General features: G+C 47.9%; 1 long non-coding RNA gene across 1 annotated transcript in view; it reads right to left on the bottom strand.

Moving 5' to 3' along the window:
- Positions 1-9,881: 9,881 nt before the first annotated feature.
- LOC311595897 overlaps positions 9,882-20,138 on the bottom strand; it is a 21,985-nt gene continuing 11,728 nt past the window's right edge. The window contains exon 4 of the long non-coding RNA XR_014778605.1: positions 9,882-10,213. This is a non-coding gene — a long non-coding RNA (uncharacterized lncRNA). The remainder of the gene's footprint in view (positions 10,214-20,138) is intronic.

The raw sequence follows: 20,138 nt of genomic DNA, 5'->3' as shown, positions 1-20,138 counted from the left end.
GCTGCCGGATGCTGGGGGAGGGGCAGCCAGTATTCCTCTGGTTCCTGGAGGGGTTCTCATGCTCCAGGATATCGCCCAAGGTGCCCCCTCCCCCACCTCCCCAACACCCACACACAGAGGCAGCACTGACCAGACGTGAAAACAGCTGGGAGGAGGTAGAGGGGAGGAGTCTGCGCAGCATTCAGCGTGTATCACGGTTAGTGTGCGTGGAAACGGTCACGGATATGACCATGGCTTCCAATGTTAAAACGTAGCTAGGGAGGTAAAGTGGGCTTTGCTGAGGTTCCCCTCCACGTGAGCGCCAGGGCTAGGGTCTAGCTGAGGAGTCCTCTTGACTTCCCCCAGCCCTCAGACTCAAGCAGGACATGCCCACGTGGAATAACCATAGTGTCTCACCTGGGACAGCACCCAGGGGTACAGACAGGAAGTGCTGGGATGTGGCTTCTAGGAGACCAGAAAAGCAGGGACTTTAATTTCAAGAAAGTTGGCTGTGATCCAGAGGAAAGAGATTGGCAGTTGAGACTTCTTGTTGCATCTGGTTTTAAAGGTGGAAGAAGCTATGATGCTCAAACTCAGAGCTGACGACTGGGCTGACTGGCCAAGGTATCTGGAGGGCAGGAGGGGAAAACTTAGCCTCCCATCCACAGAGGAGGAATGCTACCTCTTCCAGAGGAGCCAGCAAGGTGATCTGACCCTAAAATTGGGAATGCGCGAGAGGTGGAAAGCAAAACCAGCAATGCCACAACCCCCCATTTCTACCCCCACCCCCCTTCCACATTCTCCCCCCCCCCCATCCCCCGTCTTCTGGTCTTGAAGCAACCCCTAGGGAAGGTGGAGCAGGTAAGAAGGGCTAGGCTGTGATGATGTCTGTGAAGGGCACTGACTGAACTATGGAAGGATGCAGAGCCACAAGGCTGAGGCCAGGGCATAGCTTCCTCAGAGCCTACTGGGAAGCCGGGGTGAGGCTCATGGGGTCGTTTTTGTTCTCCAGGGCTTCCTCCTTAGGATCCCTCTTTCATGGGCTCCCTAGCCTAGGCTCACTCTTTCTACTCATCTCAATGCATGGAAATGTCATTTGCCAAAGAATAACCACTCCCCCTGTTGGAAAAGCAAAGTGAGACCTCCAGCCTCATTCCTAGCTACAGGGCACACATGGGATAGGCCTCACTCCTTACTCTGTGTGAATTAGAATTGGCTTGGGGTAAAAGAGTATCCTATATCCTCACCAGAGTGGGACCAAATGGTTCATCTCTGTAAGAACCAGTAAGATGGAAGAGTTACCTCCAAGGTTTGTGGAAAGGCAGTCTGTACCATCCCCAGACCACCCCCCCACACACACCACCCCTACCACCTACTTCTATGTAAGGAGTAGTGATGCAGGCTGGGAATTGTTGCAGACATTTTGGCATCACAAGGTCTTTCTGAGAGGAAGCTCAGGGAGATTGAAGCTGAACCTGTCACCAATGCCCTGGGGAGTCTGAGTCCCTGGACTGCTGGCTAAGCAGCAGATGGGGTCTCTCTTGAAGCCTGTCTACGCTGTGGGTTTCCAGTAGGTTTGCAGGGTGGGATGTCACTGGCACTTTGACCTATGGGAATAGTAAGTCCTGTCAGTTTTACACGAGAGCTGAAACCCACATATTTCCTTATTGGTTAAGTCAGTTCAGGGTAGGTTTTTTTTCACTTGCACCTGGAAGGTTTCTGTCCACTATGACCTAGACCTTAGACTCCTGCTTTGAGCAATGAGACTACATCACAATCCCCTGGAGCTAACAGTTGCCCAGAGCCTGTCTGTGATGGTGTTGGCGCCACAGGAGTCCTCTTGTTTGAGAAACTGGAGCAAGATGCCCAGAGAGATGCAGAGGTCTGCAGCTGGGTGGCAGCCTCTGGATCCCACTGGGGTACCTCTGGGGTACACCTCAAGGAGTCAGCTGCAGTCTGAGTGGATGAAGAATCCTTTCTCTGTAGGCACCAGCAGGCCCTGGAAGCAAAGCCTTTCCACAGAGAATCAATGGAAGGGCCTCAGGCTTCCAGTGCGGGGTGTGTGTGTGTGTGTGTGTATGTGTGTGTGTGTGTGTGTGTGTGTGTGTGTGTTGTATATCTGTGTGTAGAAGCCAGAGGTCAACTTTGGGTGTTTTTCCTCAAGCGCTGTTGAGTTTTTGTTGTTGTTTGTTATGCCTTTTAAAAATTGATTGATTTCTATTTCGTGTTTATAGGCGTTTTGCCTATGTGTGTGTCTGTGCATGACGTGTGTATCCATCCGGTGCTTGAGGAGGCAGGAAGAGGATGTGATGTCCTGGGAAGTTGGAGTTAGAGACAGCTCTGAGCATTATGGGAACCAAACCTGGGTCCTCTAGAAAAGCAGCTTGTGCTCTTAACCGCTGCTCTGTCTCTCCAGCCCCACTGTGTTTTTTGAGACAGAGTCTCTTCCTAGGACATGGACATGGGGCTCACTAATTATGCTAGGCTAGCTGCTCAGCCAGATCTCGGGATCCACCAATCTCTGCCTGTCCAGGAGTGGATTTGTAAGTGCATGCCACCAGGCCCTGCTCTTTCATATGGGTACTGGGATTGGGTTTGGGCACTATGCCTTCATGGCAAGCCTTCACAGACTGAGTTGTCTCTGGGGATGGCTAGGGAGCTTCAGCTGTGCTCTGCAGAACCATCATCAGTTTTATGGCCTGAAAGACGCTTTTCTAGGTTACAACATAAGCGAGATAAACTTGGATTTTCCTGCTCATGCTGTGCAACTGGCTTTTCGCTAGACGCACCGCAGGCTAAACTACAAGTCGTGGTTAAGCACTCAGCGTACATGTTTTATCAGTCAGGCAAGAGGCTTTCGTCAGCAGTGGGGAGAGAAAGCACGTCAGAAACATCCATGTGCTCAGCATACGTGTTTTATCAGTCAGGCAAGAGGCTTTTGTCAGCAGTGGGGAGCGAAAGCACGTCAGAAACATCCATGCAATTTTTTTTTTTATTCACTGTGCTCCATGAGAACTGCCTACGTGCGGTTGCAGCGCTGTCCTGGGTAGCTGGGACTCCGCTCAAAAAAGGGGGATTGGGGTGAAAGTGGGAGGGAGGGAGGAATGGGAGGATGCATGGGATGGGATAGAAAATGAGATGTAATAGGAATTATTTTTAATTTTCAATAAAAATGTGTTATTATTAAAAAAAAAGAAAAAAGAAAAAAAAAGATCTCTAAGCAGATCAGAAATTGTTCATATAAATGTCATGGCAGTATAAATATTTCCTAGCATCTAATTCTTTGGATGGTTTCTACTTTAATATGGAATACCTCATAACTTCCTGATATTAGGCTATGTTATCATTTAATATTTTGTAAATTTCTTTTGCCATAATATGGAAATTAGAAATCTTCACATTTGTTAATAGTCTAATTTGTTTAACAGGAGTTTAATAAATATATTTTCTTTAAAAAAAAAAAAAGGCTTTCCCCCTGTGTCTTCATCTCTTCAGCCAGGTGCTGAAAGGAGCATGTCTTCTGGCAGGGGTGTCACAGCAGGTGACACTCTCACTTTTCTGTCTGGCTTTTCCCTGGGGGTGGGGGGGGGTGGGGGGGCGGGGTGAGCGGGGAATCAACTCCAGCCTCCTGTTTGCCCATAGTCAGGGAATACTTTCAGTGGGATGTTGTGGAGAACCTTGCCGACTCTCAGAGGCTACAGTGGCCTCTCTTGCTTGTTAGTCTCTAAGCAGAGCCACAGTTCAGCAGAGTTCATTGATTTCTCCTGTTCTAATCTCTTGAGTTTGTTACTACGCCAAGGCAGATAAAGGACATTTTAATCCTTTAGTGAGCCCCATGTTAGGTAACCACTTTGACTGCAAGGGTTAAAGTTCACGTCGTGATCACAGCAGGCAAATGCTGTGTGTGAGGCTTGACTGAAGAGGCAGTGTTTACCTTCCTGACAAGGAAAACCCAGGCCTTAGGACCATCACAGAATCTGATATTTAATAGGAGAGGTTGTTCTCATGGTCGCTCTCTATTCCTCTTAAGAAGTGAAAAGTTGGCCAGCACCTTGCCTAGAACTGCCTTACCAGGTTGTGACTGGTGTGTGGGCATGAGAAAAAGCTCTGCGAAACACTGTGTGAGCCAGAGCCGAAGCCAAGTCTTTCTTCACTCTGCAAGGTTTATGGTTTAATTTTGCCACATAAATATGACTTCCTGTGGCATAAACCTCTCACTTGTTCACTTCCTTGTTGTGAGTGAGTAAAAGAGAACTGGCTGGCTTCTTATTGATTTGTGTGTTTAGTTTGAGCAGCGGTTCTCCACCTACGGGTGGGGGGTGCCCGCAGCACGAGGAGCTGTATTAAAGGGTTGGGTGGGTCCCCGCAGCACGAGGAGCTGTATTAAAGGGTTGGGTGGGGGGTGCCCGCAGCACGAGGAGCTGTATTAAAGGGTTGGGAGGGTCCCCGCAGCACGAGGAGCTGTAGTAAAGGGTTGGGTGGGGTCCCCGCAGCACGAGGAGCTGTAGTAAAGGGTTGGGTGGGGTCCCCGCAGCACGAGGAGCTGTAGTAAAGGGTTGGGTGGGGTCCCCGCAGCACGAGGAGCTGTAGTAAAGGGTTGGGTGGGGTCCCCGCAGCACGAGGAGCTGTAGTAAAGGGTTGGGTGGGGTCCCCGCAGCACGAGGAGCTGTAGTAAAGGGTTGGGTGGGGTCCCCGCAGCACGAGGAGCTGTAGTAAAGGGTTGGGTGGGGTCCCCGCAGCACGAGGAGCTGTATTAAAGGGTTGGGTGGGGGGTCCCCGCAGCACGAGGAGCTGTATTAAAGGGTTGGGTGGGGGGGTGCCCGCAGCACGAGGAGCTGTATTAAAGGGTTGGGTGGGGTCCCCGCAGCACGAGGAGCTGTAGTAAAGGGTTGGGTGGGGTCCCCGCAGCACGAGGAGCTGTAATAAAGGGTTGGGTGGGGTCCCCGCAGCACGAGGAGCTGTAGTAAAGGGTTGGGTGGGTCCCCGCAGCACGAGGAGCTGTAATAAAGGGTTGGGTGGGGTCCCCGCAGCACGAGGAGCTGTATTAAAGGGTTGGGTGGGGGGTGCCCGCAGCACGAGGAGCTGTAGTAAAGGGTTGGGTGGGGTCCCCGCAGCACGAGGAGCTGTAGTAAAGGGTTGGGTGGGGTCCCCGCAGCACGAGGAGCTGTAATAAAGGGTTGGGTGGGGTCCCCGCAGCACGAGGAGCTGTAGTAAAGGGTTGGGTGGGGGTGCCCGCAGCACGAGGAGCTGTAGTAAAGGGTTGGGTGGGGTCCCCCCAGCACGAGGAGCTGTAGTAAAGGGTTGGGTGGGGGGTCCCCGCAGCACGAGGAGCTGTATTAAAGGGTTGGGTGGGGGTCCCCGCAGCACGAGGAGCTGTATTAAAGGGTTGGGTGGGGGGTCCCCCCAGCACGAGGAGCTGTAATAAAGGGTTGGGTGGGGGTCCCCGCAGCACGAGGAGCTGTAATAAAGGGTTGGGTGGGGTCCCCCCAGCACGAGGAGCTGTAGTAAAGGGTTGGGTGGGGGGTCCCCGCAGCATGAGGAGCTGTATTAAAGGGTTGGGTGGGGGGTCCCCGCAGCACGAGGAGCTGTAGTAAAGGGTTGGGTGGGGGTCCCCGCAGCACGAGGAGCTGTATTAAAGGGTTGGGTGGGGGTCCCCGCAGCACGAGGAGCTGTATTAAAGGGTTGGGTGGGGGGTCCCCGCAGCACGAGGAGCTGTAGTAAAGGGTTGGGTGGGGTCCCCCCAGCACGAGGAGCTGTAGTAAAGGGTTGGGTGGGGTCCCCGCAGCACGAGGAGCTGTATTAAAGGATTGGGTGGGGGGTCCCCGCAGCACGAGGAGCTGTATTAAAGGGTTGGGTGGGGGGTCCCCGCAGCATGAGGAGCTGTATTAAAGGGTTGGGTGGGGTCCCCCCAGCACGAGGAGCTGTAGTAAAGGGTTGGGTGGGGGGTCCCCGCAGCATGAGGAGCTGTATTAAAGGGTTGGGTGGGGGGTCCCCGCAGCACGAGGAGCTGTAGTAAAGGGTTGGGTGGGGGGTCCCCGCAGCACGAGGAGCTGTATTAAAGGGTTGGGGGGGGGGTCCCCGCAGCATGAGGAGCTGTATTAAAGGGTTGGGTGGGGGGTCCCCGCAGCACGAGGAGCTGTAATAAAGGGTTGGGAGGGTCCCCGCAGCACGAGGAGCTGTAATAAAGGGTTGGGAGGGTCCCCGCAGCACGAGGAGCTGTAGTAAAGGGTTGGGAGGGTCCCCGCAGCACGAGGAGCTGTAGTAAAGGGTTGGGTGGGGGGTCCCCGCAGCATGAGGAACTGTATTAAAGGGCTGCAGCCGCAGGGAGGTTGGGAACCACTGATTCCAGGGGTTGATATGGTTGAAAACCCCATTGCAAATCATTTCACGCAATCATGAAAGTCAGAATGGCAGCCGGGACCCACCTCCTTAACAACGCGGAGTCGCCAGTGGGATGAAGCACATGGCAATAAAATAGTTGATAAGTAACAAGACTTGTTCTACTTGCCAAATGAATTCAGCGAGATACGTGAGGGACTAACTGTGAGTCTGAGTCACATCACTGTCTACTTTCCTGGGGTCAAGGAAGTCCTTTCGAGGTCAAAGGAACAGCTGGTGTCTACATATGGATATGGATTTGGACGTGGGCTGTTAAGTGGCAGTCACTGCGGCTGGCTGGTTTTATTGGGCATTTTTTATTTCTCACTGGCTGGTACCCAGAGAAGAACCAGATGGTGAGAAGAAGGTCCTACAGGCGGAGTCCCTGAGGCATCCAGAACAGCACAGGCTACTGCGATTGGTCTTGGGTGCCCGTTATATCTTACTGGTAACCCCCCCCCCCCATGCTAAAGATACCACTCACTTTGTTGCAGGACATGGAATAATAAGTCTCAAAAGAACCAGGAAACTCTTTTTGCTGCCTAGCTTACACAGTGCTAAGGGCACTATGCAGGCCGCTGACGAGGGAGAAGGTACCAAGTAGTCTTGCCCAGTGCTGGGCCCTGCATGCTATATAATATTGGCTACTTAGGCAACTTGTTCCAGTTGGTGTAATAGTGGCATTAATGTTTATGGTGGTAACCAACCACTTTCTGATTGGATCTACAGCCTGCTACACAGGAAGAATTGTATGTCTGGTACTGTAAACCTGGCTAAAAGCCCATCGCTGTGGAGGTCATAAGCCTTAGGTAGGAACCTACTGACTTCGTTTCAATAAATGTTCATAATGTCAAATTGCCTTCTGAATATTTGTGTTTAAACTTATGGCTCTATGTTGCATTTAACTTAAGCAAAAACAAAACAAAAGGTAGAATTTACAAGGATGAAAGTTCTGATAGAAAGAAATTTTCTGTTCTTTTAAACACAAAATGTAAGTGCTGAGATAAGGCATTGCTGTCATTGTGGATTATATATTAAACACTGATAACTTGTTGTGACGTATTAGGTAGACAATGTTCAAAATAAGTGCTCTGGTTTGCTAGGACTGATGTCGCAAAGCATCACAGAGTGAGCGATTCGAGCTGCTGAACTGTGTTCCTCGCAACTGTTGAGGTTAAAGTCCAGGCCCACATGTCTCAAGGGTACCTTCCTTCGGAGAGCTGGAGGGAGAATCTCCTCTGGGCTTCTCCCAGCGCCAGTGGTAGCTGGTACCTCATTCTGGCTGTAACTTTGCATGGCATTCTTACTGGAGGTGCATCTGCCTTTAGATTTCTCACTTAAGGGCTGGAGAGATGGCTCAGAGGTTACGAGCACCATCTGCTCTTCCAGAAGTCCTGAGTTCAATTCCCAGCAACCACATGGTGGCTCACAGTCATCTGTAATGAGATCCATCCAGTGCCTTCTTGTGGCAGGAAGTCGCACATGCGGGCAGAACACTGTATATATAATAAATCAATCTTTTAAAAAATTTCTCTCTTAAGAGCTATTTTATGTGTGTGCGTGTTTTGCCTGCACATGTACATGTGGAGAAGATGGTTGCCTGGTGCCTGTGGAGGCCAAAAGGCAGCATCAGGTCTGGAACTGGAATTAGAGATGGTTCTGAGCCACCATGGACATACTGGGGATTGAACCCAGATCCTCTAGAAGAGCAAACAGTAGTTTTAACCACTAAGCCCAGTTGCCAGCCCCCAAATCTCTTTTTACTAAACATGCTGATTGTACTTAGAGTCTGCCACACCAGAATGACTTCATCTTAGCTTCATCATGCCCCGGTCGAGCCTCTTTCCTAACCAGGCCATAGTCTGAGTTATGGGGCCTGGGTGGAGAGCAAGTAGGAGCTCTACCTGCCGACTGCAGGGAGGGACAGAGCTCACCCTACCACAAGGGCTGAGCCTGATAGGAGGCCGGGTATTCACAGCAAGGCGTTGCAGAGACTGTTTATTTTGTTTGTTTGTTTTAAACTTAATTAGCTTTTTAAATCAGAAAGGCTGAGCTGAGGATGTAGTTGCCAGCATACACAAAGCCATGGGTTTGATTCTTAGTACCACCTAAACAGGGCCTGGCGGTAGCACAAGCTCGTAATCCCAGCACTGCAGGGGCAGAAGCAGGAGGATCAGAAATCCAAAGACATCCTTAGCTCCATAGTGAGTTTGAGGGCATCCTGGAAGCTATGACAGCCTATCTCAAAAAGAGAGAAGAAAAGATAAAGTAGAAGGAGGAGGGGGAGAAAGAAGGAGAAGAAGAGGAGGAGGAGGAGGAGGAGGAGGAGGAGGAGGAGGAGGAAGAAGAAGAAGAAGAAGAAGAAGAAGAAGAAGAAGAAGAAGAAGAAGAAGAAGAAGAAGAAAAGGACGATGACAATTTATGTTTCCACTCTGGTGGGGGCTTTGTGGCCATGGTCCAGAGGGACATTGCTGTGTGATATTGTTTACACACAGGATCTAGACACTGTGGAACAGGTTTCTGGGGCTTTCCGGCTCTGTCATCTGGACCTAGGCTTTCAGTGTCCTTACAGGAAGCAAGGGAATAGAAGACAAACAGGTACAAAGGCCAAGCAAGCGGCAGGGCTTCAGCTGCCGACGGAGAGTGAGTGCCACACTTTGTTGATTGGAAATCTCTAGATTTTAGGACACAATCCCATGCTATGCTGTGGTCTCTGCTCAGCACGGTTTAGGTGGAGGTGTTTTTACTGGGCTAGGATTACAGGCTTGGCTTCACCTTCCTTTTCTTAAAAAAAGTGGATTCTGGGGATTTAACTCAGGTTCTCTTGTTTGCATGACAAGCTGTTGGTACAGGGTTATTGTGTAATTCAAATGCTGATTTCCATTTCCCCCTCCCCCACATCTATCTGGTTTCAAGTTTTGTTCTGAGACTCAATGTTATATAAACTCTACCCCCCCCACCACCAATTGTTCCCTTGTATGCCAAATAAAGCAGCTTAAAGCCAGTCTCTTAGCAGGGGAGAGAACAGGGCTGGACTTCCTGCCAGCCAGGGGAGGAGGAGTTAGAAGAGGAAGTAGGGGATTTAGCCATAGGCAGAGCTGCGGGAGAGATGAGGAAGATTCAGGATTCAGCTGGAGCAAAGAAAGACCTAAAGGAAGCAAGTTAACTTGGGGATTTTGGTAAAGATGGAGTCAGGATAACAAGGAAGGCTAAGAACAGATTTAAGCTGTTCAAAATTGTGTTGTAAAGCCTTATAAACAAACATAAAAGAGTCTCAATTATTTGTGTGATAGCCAGGCTAAGAGTTTTATAAAAATAATCTGAGCAATAAGCATATTACAATTATTCTTATCTCCCTGGATTTGAACCTGCAGATTCTTTTCCTGCTTGGTTTTCTTTTTTAATTAGTTAATTTATTTGTTCACTTTACACCCCAATTGCAGCCTCCTCCCTCTTTTCATCCCTTCCTCCCTATTCCTGGTATCCTCCCTCCCCTCCCCTCAGAAAAAAGAAGACACCACCCACCCATCCCAGCAATCCTCTACCATGCATCCTTTTCAGAGACAGCCCCCACTCCCCTTATTGGGGAGCCCACACGAAGCCTGAGCTGCCCATCAGGTACATCTGTGCAGGGGGTCTAGGTCCAGTGCATACATGGTCTTTGGTTGGTACTTCAGTCTCTGCAAGCTGCCCTGGGCCCAAGTCAGTTGGCTCTGTTGGTCTTCTTACAGAGTTCTTGTCCTGTCTGGGTCCTTCTATCCTTCTTTCCACTCTTCCTGCCCCGTATTTGGCTGTGACTCTCAGCATCCATTTTGATCCATTGCTGGGTGGAGCCTCTCAGATGCTAGTCTCCCATCTGCAAGCATAGTAAGTAGAGTGTTGTTAATAGTGTCGGGAACTGGCTCTCTTGCATGGTGTGGCCAGGCATTAGTTGGACAGTCCCTCAATCTCTGATTTTTCTTTATCCCTGCACATCTTGTAGGCAGGGTAAATTTTGGGTCGAGGTTTGTGTAGGTTGGTGTTCCCCTCCCTCTACTAGGAGTCCTGTCTGGCTGGAGGGTGTCCTCTTCAGTCTGCATGTCCACCCCTAGTAGAGGCCTCAGCTAGAGTCACCCCATCACCTCCCTGGAGCCTATCCTGTCGCAGGTCTCCAGCCTGTCACAGTGATGTCCCAGCCGTGGTTTCCCTGCTTTCTGCAAGCCCTCTGTCCTCCTGCCCCCTCCCTCGCTTTCCCCACATCGGATCCCCACCATTATTTCCCTCAGCGCTCCCTCTCCTCTCTGCTTCCCTCTCTTTGAGCACTTCCTCTGCCTATTCTGTTTCTCCTCCTCAGTGAGACTCTAGCATCCTTCCTTGGGTCCTCCTTGTTACTTAGCTTTGAGTCTGTGAATTGTACTGTGGCTATCCTGTACCATATGGTTAATATCTGCTCATAAATGAGTATATACCATGTGTGTCTCTCTGGGCCTGGGTTACTTCACTCAGGATGGTCTTTTCTAGTTCCATCCATTTGCCTGCAAATTTCATGATGTCCTTGTTCTTAATAGCTGTGTGGTGTTCCACGGCTTCTTTGTCCACTCTTTGGTTGAGGGGCATCTGGGTTGTTTCCAGCTTCTGGCTATTACAAATAAGCTGCCATGATTAAGAACAGGTTGGGAAGGAGCCTTGGAAACCTGAGGCCTTCAGCTCCCCTGTGACTCTGCCAATCTCCTCACAGCTTCGGTCCCTCAGCGGGGGCTTCAATCTCTCACCCTCAGTGGTTCATGCATTGGCTTTTTCTAGCAATAGACTTGATCTTTTTCTACTTGTGGCTCCCTTGAGCTGAGAATGTTATATCAGGCTAGGCATATAGCTATAAGAAATAGGCATATTAGTGAAACATTGAAGAAATTTATTTTAGCCGGCAGTGGTGACACATGCCTGTCATCCCAGCACTTGGGAGGCAGAGGCAGGTGGATCGCTGAGAGTTCAAGGACAGCCAGGACAGCCAAGGCTATACAAAACCATGTCTCAAAAAGAAAAAAAAATTTAAGTAAAAATGATTTTTAATCCCAGCACTTGGGAGGCAGAGCCAAGAGGATTGCTGTGAGTTCGAGGACAGCCTGGTCTACAAAGCGAGTCCAGGACAGCCAAGCCTGTACAGAGAAACCCTGTCTCAAAATCTGCCCCCCCCCAATTCTTTGGTATACGTATACTTTATCATTTATTAAAGATGAAAACAAACTTTCATGTTGGTGAGATTCATGTTCATTTATTTTTACATGAAGAATTAAATCTTGGGAGACTGTGGCTACTGTGTAGGACACGGAGCATCTGGAACACTTTCGGAGCTGACCGCTGCTTTGATTTATAATGGTCAACGCTGAGACTAGCGCAGCGCCTCAGTTCGTATGTGGTGTAATGCTGTCCTCTGAGCCAACAGCCAACAACAGCATCTACCCACAGGAGACTAGAGATCAGACCTGTTGGTATTCCCTCTTAGGAGCCCAGACTCCTGTCTACACGTTCTCCCAGCTGCATGCAACTCTGACACAGCTGCAGCAAGTCTCAGGAAATGCTAAAGTGTGTAGAAGCATAGAAAGTTAACTGAAGAAGGGCACCCTATCCACGCAGGTGCACAGAAGCCATCCATGCCATGTGAGACTTTTCAATGATGGGGCTGTTTCAGGGTCTTTCATCCTCCAGAAGTAACCCTTTACACATGCTCCTGAAAGTAAGCCCCGGAAACGCACAGCTTCCCTAAGCTGGGCTTGGGTGAAATCTACATTTGGCTCCGTCACTGGGACCGTGTCTGTGGTGAGTAGTCGTGTGGTAACGCGCCTTCCAGAAGGGGTTCACCCAGCAGTGTGTTTAGAGCCATTTCAGAAATTGTTAGGAATCTCATCCTAATTCCAAGACAAAATTTGATGAATTTTTTTTTTAAAGCTCAGTTCAGTAACTCAGCTGGTTTGAAAAATAAAGCACTCTAATACAATCCGATTTGAAGGGATAACTTGATATTTACATGTCGATGAATGTAATGAAAAATAAAGTCTTTGGTCGCTAAACCATTACATTCCCATCAGAGGTAGAAACTTTGCATGTGCAGTAAAAATAAAATAATTTATAAAATCTAGTAGTCTAGACAGGTGTGATGGCACATACCTGTAATCCCAGCACTCAGGGAGGCAGAGGCAGGTGGAGCTTTATGAGTTCTAGACCAGCCTGGTCTACAAAGTAAGTCCAGGACAGCCAAGCTACACAGAGAAACTCCAAAAAACATTTTAAATAAAAGATACAGTGGAGCCAAGCGTGGTGGCCCATGCCTTTAGTCCCAGCACTTGGGAAGCAGAGGCATTTTTTTTTTTTTTGAGACAGGGTTTCTCTGTGTAGCCTTGGCTGTCCTGGACTCCCTTTGTAGTCCAGGCTGGCCTCGAACTCACAGCGACCTGCCTGCCTCTGCCTCCCGAGTGCTGGGATTAAAGGCGTGCGCCACCACGCCCGGCTAGCAGAGGCATTTTTTAAGAAGGTACAGTGATCTAGTATGAGTAGGGGCGTTTGGTGTGTCCCTGGGCTCACGTCCAGGAGCATGACGGTTACTTCTGAAGGATGGGAGAAGACCCCATCATTAAACTCTCATCCAGCACAGACAACTTCTGTGTAACGAGCAGGTGAAGTCTCCTCCTCAGCTAACTTTCTATGCTTTTGGCCTGCACTTAGTCTCAGTGTTTACATAATAACATCAATGCTGTTGCTTAGTTAGACATTGTTTCATTTTTCCTTTGATTTGAGGTCATTATGGTGATTCTTTTAGCAATCCTGTTTTGTCATTCATAAATCTCATTTTAGGTTAAGAATTATAGAGTGCAGCTACAGAAGGGAGGGCATGGGGTTTAGAGACCTATGCATAATTGAAAGCCTCTGTGGTGTGCGAGTATAACATAGTCCAAAAATCAAAGACCTCGAGTGTTGACCTCTATGATATTTTTAGGATACTCTTCAACCAGCATCTCTGATGAACCTCTAACTTCAAGATACTTGTAGGGGAACCTTGTTGGGCCACTGTGCAAAAAGCAACAACTCAGCTTTGAGAGGGTGTTTTAAGTCAAGGGTCAGTTGAAGGCATTTGGTATTGGTTGTTTCCTTGCTGCTCCTTATCAGTGTGATAGTTACTTATTTATCCAGTTTCCTGCACAACCCTATAGACCTTTGATAGAAGGATTAGTCCCGTATCAGTGAGAGTTCCAGTTCACAAGGGTTCAATTTGTTGGTCAGGGTTTTAGTTCAGAAAAGCCAAGTGACCTGCTGAGATCTAACAAGCCTGAGCTCCTGCCGATTTGCATCCTGGGTAGCAAGCTTCTTGGTGCCTGGTTTGCATCCCTCATTTGTTTTCCAGTGCCAAGGAGTTTTATGCTGTTTATTAGCAACCTCGCTTCAGGCCCCCTAACCTGGATTACAGGAAGTTATCTCATACATTGATCCTGGCCAGGCCAGAGATTGAGCCTCGATGTGCCACTTCCAAGGAGAGTGCCACTCAACTACAGATAGAAAGAAGCTTGGTGATCTGGCTTCATTTGGACCTGCATGCTGATGCTTAGGCTATATTGAACCCATTTATGAGAGAAAGTGTTAGTGATGAACTATACCATACCCCCAAGATAGTGAAGTCTTAACTCCTAGCCTTTATTTGGAAAGAGGGTTAAGATTAGGCCAAGCTAGAGTAGGATGGGCTCCTGATCCAATAAAATCAGCGATTTATAAGAAAGTAATCACTGAAGCTGAAGGCTGACATGCAAATACAACTTTACAACAAAAGCAGTCACTGGAGAGGCTCGAACACCAAGTGTTCACACCAATGCTAGCTGCTGAAAGCGGGAGATATTCCTTCAGGTCTTTCTGAAAGCTTGATATCAGTCTTCCAGCCTCCCAGACTGTTTTTTAAAAAAATCTATTTGCTATAACTCCAGGAGAGAAGGTGCACATCTTCTCCCGGATGCCACATCATGAGGATTGAGTTGGCTTCATCTTCCTGTGTGTGACTTCCTGCCTCCTTGTCCTCTTTATGCCTGTGGATTTCAGTCACTTATATTCAGATGTGAAATAAAAAGATTAAGGTAAATCTGTAAACTGAACAGAGAGTGATTTTCACAAGTGCTTTATTTGTTTGTTTGTTTGTTTGTTTGTTTGTTTTTGAAAGACAAGGAGCTGAGGGTTTTTCCATGGTGAGACTAATGTAACCGTGGCTGTTGTCTGTTGACAAAGCACACACAGTTCAGCAAAGGTAATGGCACAGAGGCAGATGCTGAAAGATTGTGGAAACTCTGTAAACAGCTTCCACACATTTGGAAAACAGGTCTTTGGTTTTCCTTCAACAAATAGCACCAACTCATTGGTTGCTGCCCAGCCTCCCTACTCCCTGGTGAAGTGACTTTATGTTGAATGTTGAATTCCCAACAGTGCTTTCTGTGGTTAGAATTACAGTCTGCTTTCTTCTCCTCCCTTCTCGCTTGGCTTTGGACTTTTGTTGCCTGCTAAATGGCACCTGGGAATGTGCCCTTCCTCTTATACTCTTATACTAATTGCTGAATCACTACTACCTTTGCCACTCACTGGCTCAGAGGATACTAAATGGTCCTCACATGTTAAGAGCTAAGTATCACAATGTAGCAAGTCCTATAATGCCATCCAGATACTCCAACAAGAAAAGGACATTAAAGGAAAAGAAACAGACGTTGCCCTTGGGTAGCAGAGACAGTTGGGAGTCTGAATCTGAGGCCAGCCTGTCTACAGAGCAAGCACTAGAACAGCCAGGACCACACAGAGAAACTCTGTCCTGGGGAGGGGTGGGACCTTAAGTACATTGCGTGCGTGTCTTGTTTATCTGCACCTTCACTTAGGCAAAGCATGAAAATGCCTTTATAAGATAACTGGAGAGAACTAAGCACCAGCTAGATACTATTAGACCATGGTGGGTGACTGTATCATCACTTAAAATGTGTTGGATATGATTGATAAGTGAGGTGAATGACGGCATGTGTTTATAATTTGCTTTAAATTTTTCTTGCTGAGAGTGTTGGGGAGCAAGGGAAGTGATGGAATAAGAATGTCAGCCATGGCCACACGAGGCTCTTCCATGTTTTTGTATATTTGAAAAGGTTCACAGTAAATGGTTGTGTATTCACATACACGTGTTTGGGGGGTACATGTATGTATGTGTGCTCATGTGTGTGTGTGTGTGTGTGTGTGTGTGTGTGTGTAGGTATGTGGAGGCCAAAGGTCAACCTTGGGAATTGTTTTTCAGGCACCATTCACCTTGATTTTTCTTATTCATTTATTTACTTATTTATTTAGAGAAAGGGTCTGTCTGTGTATCCTCAGCAGGTCTGGAACTCACATCTCATTTTTTGACACAGGGTCTCTCACTGTCTGGAATTCATCAGATAGGATAGGCTGGCTGACCAGTGAACTCCCATGGATCCACCTCAGTGTTAAAATTACAACTGTGCACCTCCACACCCCAAGAGTCGTAGGGACGGAACTCTTGTGCTTTTAAGCAAGCCTTTTTTTTTTTCCCTGACCAAGCAACCTCCCAGGCCCACTAAAATGTTTTTCTTTGTTTTGCTTTTAAGTCAGCAGGTGAGATTGTGCTCCTTGGTGCCAGCGCTACAATAGAGTCACCCTCAGGGAGGGTCCCAGGCTGTGGAGCATTCTGGGGTGTCACACAAAGACAAGGGAAGAGTTCAAGTAGCTCCCCAAGGATATAACACGTCCCAGACAGGGCATGGCACACTTTTCTAGTTACAACAATCTAGTCTTACTGTCCAAGATGAGAACCAGGTCGCCTGGGCCAGGATCCAGCGTTGAAACCTTTGTCCTGAGAGGAGCCCTTCTGCACAGTGACTCACCATATTCTTTCACCTCGACTGTATCGATTTCCTTCTCTTGGCTTGAACTCTCGTACTCTTTGTTCCAGTGCGAAAACAGATCTATGTTTTATAACACTGGTTTAGATAAAATTGATTTTCTGAACGTTCATCTCTGATGGACACGCTCTGACCAGTTCACTCCTGCCAGGTATTATTGGACACTGGCTGTTGGAAGGGCCCGAAGGCCAAAACACCGTGGCCATGAGCACAGTTCATGGTCTTCAGCACCTTGCTCATAGAGGGAGCCAGGAGTCCTCAAAGAAGTGGCTGGCTCCAGCATTAGGCCTCGTGTGTACAACAGAAATATGTAGTGTGTTATCACGCTGCCAACTAAGCTGTTGTGAAAGGGACGCAGTGAGCAGATACTGAGGGGCTCAGGGATCACATTGGACACAAACTGAGTATCTAAGCACTGAAGCCCTGTGGTGAGTTGTGAGCCACCAGAGAAAATAGGGACGTTAAATCCATAGGGATGACGAAATTATCATGAAGGGAAGGAAGACTCCTGCCCAAAGGACTGATAACTGTGGAGGAATGGAGAAAGGAAATCGTTTGCAGACACTGCCGTGAGCACTAATACAGGAAAGTCACTGAGGGATGTTAAGGCCGAGGGGGAAGTTTGCCATGATGTCAGAATCTGGGCACAGTCTTCCATGATCTCTTCATAGACTTCTGACTTGCTGCGGAGGTGTGCAGTAATGCTATGTAGTAGAGAAATGCCTTGCCCTGTGCTCTATGAGCGTCATCAAGAAAGGGCCTTGAATGTCGCTGCACTTGTTCAGCTGGGCAGCGCAGATGAGCAGGAAGCGAGGGATGAACTTCAGGTGAGGGCAGCTCTACTTAAAACTGGGACATCAGGTCTACCCTTCAGAAATGCACTGTCAGGAAAGAAAAGCAAAGGCTGTAGGAGTCCCCACGACTACAGGCAGTGGAGAGCAGTGTCGGTACCAGAGCCTAGAAATACTCTGCCCCTGGAGAGAAGCCGTGCTCTGAAGAGCGACAGGGAGGCCAGGAAAGGTAGTACATGCCTTTATCCCAAACTCAAAGATATGGGGGCAGATCTCTGAGACTCTATTTAAGAGAGAAGGTGGTGGGGGTGGGGGTGGGGGTGAGGGGGGTGGCTGGAGAGATGGCTCAGAGGTTAAGAGCACTGTCTGCTCTTCTCGAGGTCCTGAGTTCAATTCCCAGCAATCACATGGTGGCTCACAACCATCTATAATGTGATCGGATGCCCTCTTCTGGCCTGCAGGTGTACATGCAGGTGGAATATATAATAAATCTAAAAATATATTTAAAAAAGAGAGAGATGGCAGGGAGAGAGAGGGAGGAGCAGAAGGAGGACGGAGAGTTAAAGGGAGAGAGTTGGAAAAATGAAACAGAAGAATGTAGATCGTAGATTGGGTGAATGTATTGACATTAAATTTAGTGGTGGTCAGACTTAGAGTTACCTGAGAGGCTCTCTCTGTTCTCAGGGAGCCCATTTAAGGTGGGAAGGCCCAGTGTATGCAGCTTACTCTCAGACAGCTTACAAAGATCCATGCTTGTCGATACCAAAAAATGCTAAAGCAAATGGGACCTCATGGGAGCCACCGACAAACTGGGAAATGGATAGAGGGGTACTGTTTTATATAAAGTTTTCCATAAATTTGAAATTGTTTCTAAATATAAAGTAAAAGTATCCAACAGCCCAGTTATTCTTGGTATTTGAGCCATTGGTCTACATTTGTTATGCCTCAGGGTTACTGAAATGGATTGTGTGTGTTTGGGGGGGTCGGGGGGCCAGGGGCTCAGGGGATGCAGGGGGTTGTTGCCACTTCTGTGTTTTCTGCCATTGCTGTTTGAGGTCAGTGAAATGACCAAACATTTTCTTTCTTTCTTTCTTTCTTTCTTTCTTTCTTTCTTTCTTTTCTTTCTTCCTTCCTTCCTTTCTTTTTAAAATTTATTTTCTTGCTGTTCTGTTTCATTTATTTATTTATGTGTGTTTGTTTGTTTATTCACTTTACATTCCTTTCAGAGTCCCCTTCCTCTTCTCCTCCCAGTTCTACCCTCTCTCCCTCTTCCTCCGTCTCCCCTTCCCTAGTCCTTAGAAAAGGGGAGCCCCCACCCACCCCAGCTCATCAGGTTGCGTCAGGATTGAGCACATCCCTTTCTTCTGTGGCCTGGCAAGGCATCGCTGCCAAGGTCAAAAAGCAGGCAAGACAGTCCATGTCAGAGACAAGCCGCAGTCCCCTCTCTGGTAGGTCCCCATGAAGTGTGAGCTGCCCATTGGCTACCTCTGTATAAGGGGGCCGAGGCCCAGTCCATGCATGGTTCCTGCTTCACTCTCCTCAAGCTCCCCCTGGTTAGTCGGCTCTGTTGGTCTTCTTGTGGAGCTCCTGTCTCTTCCAGGTCCTTCTATTCTTCCCCTCACTTTTCCACTAGACTCCCTACAGTTCTCCCAATGTTTGGCTGTGAGTCTCAGCATCTGTTTGGGTCCACTGCTGGGCGGAGCCTCTCAGAGGACAACAATGCTAGGCTCCTGTCTGCAAGCATAGCAGAGCATCGTTTATGGTGTCAGGGGTTTGCTCTCTCCTACCTTGTTCCCTCTCCTCTGATGCCTGTTTCTACTTCCCCCTCTGAGTGAGATTCAAGGATTCTCCCTAGCATCCTCCTTGTTACTTAGCTTCTTTGGGTCTGTGAATTGTAGTGTGGTTATCCTGTATTATGTGGCTAATACCTGCTTATAAGTGAGTATATACCATGTGTGTCTTTCAGGTTCTGGGTTAACTCACTCAGGATGATCTTTTCTAGTTCCATCTATTTGCCTGCAAATTGCATGATTCATTTTTTTTTTATATAGCTGAGAAGTATTCCATTGTGTAAATGTACCATAATTTCTGTATCCATTTTTTGGCTAAAGAACATCCAGGTTGTTGCCAGGTTCTGGCTGTTATGAATAAAGCTGCTATGAACATAGTTGAGTAAATGTCCTTGTTTGGTAGAGCATCTTTTAGGTATATGCCCAGGAGGGGTATAGCTGGGTCTTGAGGTAGCACTATTGCCAATTTTCTGAGGAATCACCAGATTGATTTCCAAAGTGGTTGTACAAGTTTGCATTCCCACCAGCAAAGGAGAGTGTTCCCCTTTCTCCACATCCTTGCCAGCATGTGCCGTCACCTGAGTTTTTGAGTTCTTAGCCATTTTGACTGGTGTAAGATGAGATCCCAGAGTGATTTTGATTTGCATTTCCCTGGTGACCAAAGACGTTGAGCTTCTCTTTAAGAGCTTCTTGGCCATTTGAGATTTCTCTGTTGAAAATTCTGTTTTAGCTCTGTACCTCCCCTCTGCCCTTTGTTGGATGTCGGGTTGGTAAAGATCATTTCCCAATCTGTTGGCTGCTGTTTTGTCCTGCTGACAGTGTCCTTTGCCTTACAGAAGCTTTTCAGTTTCAAGAGGTTTCATTTATTGATTGTTGATCTTAGAGCCTGAGCTGTTGGTGTTCTGTTCAGGAAGTTGTCTCCTGTGCCAATGAGCTCAAGGCTGATCCCCAATTTCTATTCTAAAAGACTTAGTGTGTCTTGTTTTATGTTGAGGTCTTTGATCCACTTAGACTTGAGTTTTGTGCAAAGTGATAAATATGGATTTTGCATTTTTCTACATTAGACACCCAGTAAGACCAACATCATTTGTTGAAGATGCTTTCTTTTTTCCATTGTATGGTTTTGGCCCCCATGTGAAAAATAAGGTGCCTGTAGGTATGTGGATTTATTTTGGGTCTTGGATTCAACTTTATTGATCAACTAGTCTATTTCTCTGCCAGCACTATGCAGTTTTTTTTTCTCTCATTACTATTGCTCTGTAATATGGCTTGAAACCAGGGATGGAAATACCTCCAGA

This window comes from Acomys minous (genome assembly GCF_964271855.1).
Source record: "Acomys minous genome assembly, chromosome: 4".
Taxonomy (NCBI): domain Eukaryota; kingdom Metazoa; phylum Chordata; class Mammalia; order Rodentia; family Muridae; genus Acomys; species Acomys minous.
The sequence above is the reverse complement of the archived record's forward strand: the minus strand, read 5'-3'. Positions and strand labels throughout refer to the sequence as shown.